The sequence below is a fragment of the Dipodomys merriami genome, unplaced genomic scaffold (genome assembly GCF_024711535.1).
Source record: "Dipodomys merriami isolate MVZ:Mamm:240054 unplaced genomic scaffold, mDipMer1.0.p SCAF_4, whole genome shotgun sequence".
Classification (NCBI taxonomy): Eukaryota; Metazoa; Chordata; class Mammalia; order Rodentia; family Heteromyidae; genus Dipodomys; species Dipodomys merriami.
The window spans coordinates 15,370,099-15,375,845 of record NW_027205603.1 but is presented as its reverse complement, the minus strand read 5'-3'; the positions used below and the strand labels follow the sequence as shown (position 1 = coordinate 15,375,845).

The window sequence follows — 5,747 nt, the reverse complement described above, 5'->3', positions numbered from 1 at the left end:
CACAACCGACCAAAAAAAAAAAGAAAGAAATTAGAGGTCCTAGCCAAGGTGGTTGGAGAACATACTTCCTGAAGTAGTTCCAGTTGGGCCTCATGAGCAACGATAAGCTTTGTTCCTCAGCTCAATTTGGGTATATTGGTATATGAAGGTATAGTTTATCCTTTGTATGCCAACTCTTCATATTCTGAGCTAGGATGGGGCTCTCCTAGCCATGTCAGATAAATAGTTATGAAAATCTCTCAGGCCCCCTTCTTGAGAAATTGTGCAGTGGATCCTTATGGCTGTATCGTCTTGTCCTTTGGAGGTGCCATGGGCCTTCCTGTGGCCCTGTCCCAAGCCTGGAGGTGTCCTGTGCTCTCAGACCCTCCTGAGTTCATGCAGGAGTACCAATGTCTATTTCTGCCATTCTGTATTTAGTCACAGGAGCAGCAAAGCTTCATTGCCTTTTAGCCTGATTTAGTTCAGTGGAAATGTTTTCAGTGGACAAAGCAATTGCAGTTGATTTTCCTTTTCATTCCTTACTTGTCCTGTGAGTGACTGGAGGAGACTCATGCACAGGACAAGTGCACAAGCATGTGATGCACAGAGCACACTCCAAATCCTGGAACAAACTCCAAAACCCAAAGCAGGGTTTTGGGTCCACTCTTGGCCAAGAAAGCTCAATGGGTTCTAAAAATGGATTCCTGGCAATGCTGTCATCTGCTAGACATGCCTCAATATGTCTAGATGTCAGTTAATATCAGTCTGTGATTCTTGCTATACAGAGAATGGAGGGGAAGAGAGAATATCAAAAGCAGAAAGAAGCATATGTCAACAAAGAGCGGGGCTGAGGTGGATCAGGATGTGTGTGAAAATTTCACAATGAAACTACCTTTGTGTAACTAATAGGTGCTACTAAGTAAAAAGAAAACAAGAACAATAAAGTGAAGAGGGCTGGGAATGAGGCTTCAGCATTCGAATGCTGGTATAGTAAGTGCAAGGCCCTGAGTTCAAACCATACCTCCCCCCAACATGACTTAATAAATGGATGTAAACATTTCAACAAAAGATTCCTTCGAGAGGGCCATACTTTTTGTTCATTCTGCACCTAGTTTCTAAACACATTTCTATCTGTAGGGAATTCTCCATCTGTCCAATGCTGGAAGTGGAGCTTGAGACAAAGCTGTGTTTGCGTTATTTATCAAGAGGACCCATGCTTAGTGTAATGGCAGAGGGGCAAGCACGAATGAGGAACACAGCTTCAGTTTAGTTCCCTGGGGGAGATTGGGAGCAAGAATTATACTTCATCAAGGCAAGAGGCTCAGTATTTTGTCTTCTGGGTCCAATCAGCATGCACTGGCATCTGTTTGGGAGAGGGCAGTTGTCTGATGATGGGTGAACCGGTAGAACTCAGCCAGTAGCACTGGGGGGTTATGCCTCAGCCCACGGAGGAGATACTGACTGGGCAGAAGCAGTGTCTATGACTGTCTACTCTTGCTCCCACACACGTGTTTCTCACACTGGATTCTCTACACATGTGTTACTGACAGTCACAAGGTTCTGAAAATATTTTAAGAGGAGCATAGCATGTGTGGTGTAGCTAGTCCTGTAGTGGGAATGGACCCTTGATTTCTGAGCAAGTATGTCTGGGAAGGGAGCCTTAAACACTGAAGCTTCTACTTTAGTTTTAGGTTAGTCAAGTAATTTGCAATTCTGAATCATGGGGAGTGAGGGTGACTGCTTTGGAGCAGGCCAGTAAGTGGGGCTATCATATTATGCATGGACGTATTCATGTTTCATGTTTGCTATGGAAAAAACTCCCAGCTTTCTGTTGGGAGTCTGGCTCTTTAAGAGCAGTGGGTGTCTGAAACTTATCTTGAAGGAGTTCATTTCCAGCATCAAGTTAAGTTCAACTAAGGGAACCTGATTTAATAGCTCCAAAGTAGACAGGGATGTGATCAATCACACAGTTAAAAATCACTGCCGTGGCCACTCTGTCCTTCAACTTCATGTTCACCTATCAAAATTTAAGAATCAGAGTAGAGTTCAGTTACTTTCCCTGGGAACGTGCACTGAGTTGAAACCTGCTACCAAGGCAATATATCATAGACTTCATGTTGGGGACTTGAAAGAAAAATGCTGAAAGAAATAATCCCATAGTCCAGCCTAGGGCAGGGTGGGACTGGACGTGTTGGGAAGAGGATGTGGGTAGATAATGTAAACTCATTGTACTTAAAGAGGATAGCAACTACCAGGCTTCTTGTTTCTAAGAATGATGAGTTATTTTTTTCTTATAGGAAGTGGAGAATTCCTGAGAGCAACAGCAGGTATGGGGTTCTAATTCTGAGAGTCAGTTCTGGGTTTTGGTTTGTAAACCTTTCTCTCTCTCGCTAGAAGCAATCTGTGTCACCAGCATCTCATCAAGACAATCCGATTCTTCAGGCTCAACGATTTGGGTCAGGTGATACCTGAGGCATATTGTGACTCAGATACACTGAGATGTGTCTTACACCTCATTTACATTTCCAGGTCTCTTATTTTCCACTAATAAGTCTAGTGTCTAAGAATTGGTAGCTACCAGACTTACAAATTGAATATTCCTTTAGAATACTGATAATCTACCAAAAGAAACTCTCTCTGCTTTTTTTTCTTGTGTCTGTTAGACATTCCTCCTACTCCCCCATCTCTACCTTCTGTGTGAGATCTGGTACACTGCCATCTGAGTTGACCATCATGGTGGCTAAGGTGATATAAGTATAGACTGACAACTGTGGAAGAAATCTTTGCCCTTCACTGAAGGGAACACATAGCAGATTTCTGGATACTTTGAAAGAGGAGTGGAGTTTTCAAACAAGAAACCTTACTCATGATCTCCCACATATTTGTAATATTATCTATTCTTATTTGACATCTGTTTAGCTAGCCAACTTATATCCTTTTCTAGATATATTTGTGTACAGATATATCCCTGGAAAGGATAAAAAACTGGTCACTTGAACTCTGGAATGTCTGCTTCTTGCAGAGTTAAATAGAGGGGAGGCTATAAACATTCCCTATGGATGTTTCAGGATTTTTCTCGTACCGCGTATCCATCTGTATTAGGCTTGTACAGGACAGTTATCAGCTATATCCATGTCATTTGCTATTACAAATTTGAGCAGAGAACTCAGAATGTATCGAATATTTATAATGCTTTAATATTTCAACACATGGTAACGTTCTAACTTCATTGATTCTCCTTGGCAATCTTGTGAAACTGTGGGATAAGTTTTGTTTCCCACACTTGGCAGTGAGTGGATGGGGTGATTCATCTCATTTTGCACAGTTAATGAGGTGCAGTTTCAAGGCTTGAAGGCTTCCCTTGCCTCCTTCTGTGATACTTTAACTAGTTAGCTTACATGAGATCTGGAACAGCAGCCTCTTGGTCAGTAATTGCTGTTCTGCTGTAGTACACGATCTGATGTCATTATTATAAAAAGGTCTTAGAGCTGAATACACAGCGTTTTGGAATGAGAAGGCCCTCATCAACCCACATATCATAGAGATTTATAGACCCCTAGAACATGACTTCATGAAATAAAACCCATCAATGCAGGAAAGGAAAATTTTACTTGATGTTTTTATTCACTTAACAGAGACATTCACTTATCAGCTATTACTGAATTGCAATTTACAGAACTTAGAGGCAAATTAACATATGTAAATTTATATTTTCAGGTTTCAGATTTTTTTTACAAATATTACAAATGTACATCCATTGGTACAATATTGCCATTCAATCATGCTTTTGTATGTACATACCTTCAATTAAGAATTGATATTTATTAAGTTCCTTTTGCATAAAAATTGCTGAAAGTTAACTGGGCACTGCTGGGAAAGGTTTTTGTCTTAACTGATGCATATATTGCAGAGTGATAGAAATCTAGTGCCTGTAGGAAAAAAGGCCTGGAAATTTTGTATTTATTTTTAAAAGGGCACGTCCTCTCTCAGAGTTTTTAAATGATAAGTTAGGAATTAAGGTACTTTGTTCTCCAGACTTTGATACAGTGTACATTTCCCCGAAGGGTTCATGTTGTGTGGCCTAAATTTCTAGAGACATGGCCATCTGTGTTCTTTTTGGTGGGAGGTCAGATCAGATGGAAATATTCCAGGAGTCCAACAAGATGATTATAAATCCCTGTAGTCACGCTATCACATGAACACACCAAGACATCCTAATCTTGAGCATAATCACGCTGCATAGATCAGCCCAGGGCAGACGCAAGGCTGAGACTTATTCCTTTCACTGATCAGAACAAAGGAGGCACAAGTTGAAGGATAGAGGAGAGCAGACAATATGGACAGCAGCAAAAGAGAAGAGGAGAGAGAAAAGAAAAGATAAGAAAGGGACCTTACAGAGGTAGAATCGCCGGCTAATGTGAAAATGACCTCTGGTTTCCCAGAATGGAGGGGAGGGAAAAACCAGGGGGAACGAATCTGCCTTTTCTCTGTGGCCTTTCCTCGGGTAGCACACACCGATTGTCTCCTAGTTTCTGTGTCCTCGTTCCCATCATCCTTTCTTATCGGATTCACCATTCATGGGAGAAGTTTGGCAACAGTTACACATTATTACTGCGCTCCCAGAACAGCAGGGCTCCAGTGGGCAATGGAGAGTCAGGACCAGGGACAGCAGCCAGGGCTTGACCCCTTCCATCCTCCTCCACTCTCCCCCTTGTCCCCACGGGCTCTTCGCTGCCTTGTACCCTACACATGGTATGGACTTTGTGCAGGAGAGGTGTAGCTTATCAAGAAGACCTCAAGGGATGAGTTATCCCAGCTCAGAGAGGCCTCTTGGTTACCACAGCTTTTTCAGTAGGACCAGGCTTTGAATTCCCTGCTCTGCTGAGAACACTGCAGAAACTCAAAAGGGAGGAGGGGGAGCTCTTCTGAGTGTGCGTCAGAGGGAGTTTCCTAATCCTGGACTAGAGTGTGGACTCTACAAACAGTTCTAGCAAAGGGCCATGGAGAAACCAGCAAAGGTGCAAGTTTTGCCCAGTGCAATGGTCATGGTAATCCAATAGTAGTGTGCAAAAAGAAAGATGTTCTCTAACTTTCCTTTGGTTACTACTAGACACTGAGAGTGAATGCATGGTGGGCCAATCACATTATTTCATTAGAATGGCTTCTTTAAAAATAAGTATATAAGAACCCTCTAAATTAAAAATGTCTACTATATTGAAATTGCAAATTTTAAAATTTCTTTCTTTTTAAAAACAAGCTACTATAGACTCATCTTGAAATTTATAATCTAAAAATAGGATTTCATCAAAATACTCTAACTATTCTATTCCGGGCATTGATATACTATGCACTTACTATTTATGGCTCTCCAAATATGGTAAACACTCTACAAAAAAACTCATTAAACTTTATTGATAAGAACAGTTTCCTGTGAAAAGGAAATTTACATGGAAAAGTATGAGCTTGTATGTGTGTGTGTGTGTGTGTGTGTGTATGTGTGTGTGTGTGTGTGTGTGTGTAAAAAGTGACTCAGCTTGACATTTCTGAGGAAGGAGACATCACAAAATCAGTAGTGGCATGATCAGTATATACAGATTGAAAGACAATTGTAGGAATGAAAAGGAAACAATAATTATAGACTCACAAAGCCTTTCTCTGGCAAAAATAAGATCCAAAGAAATCCTAAATTCAATAACTCGATATTATACATTGTTGCAGGAATTGTGTTGGCAGAGCTCTGTGGTCTGCTATCTTCTCTCTTTTGAGCC

The 5,747-nt window shown here is 41.2% G+C and overlaps 1 protein-coding gene across 1 annotated transcript in view; it reads right to left on the bottom strand.

Moving 5' to 3' along the window:
- Positions 1 to 3,669: 3,669 nt before the first annotated feature.
- Positions 3,670 to 5,747, bottom strand: part of Adarb2 (adenosine deaminase RNA specific B2 (inactive)) — a 411,210-nt gene continuing 409,132 nt past the window's right edge. The window contains exon 10 of the mRNA XM_069990577.1: positions 3,670 to 5,747. This exon is cut by the window's right edge and continues 3,603 nt beyond it. The gene's annotated coding sequence lies outside the window, so the exon portion shown is untranslated.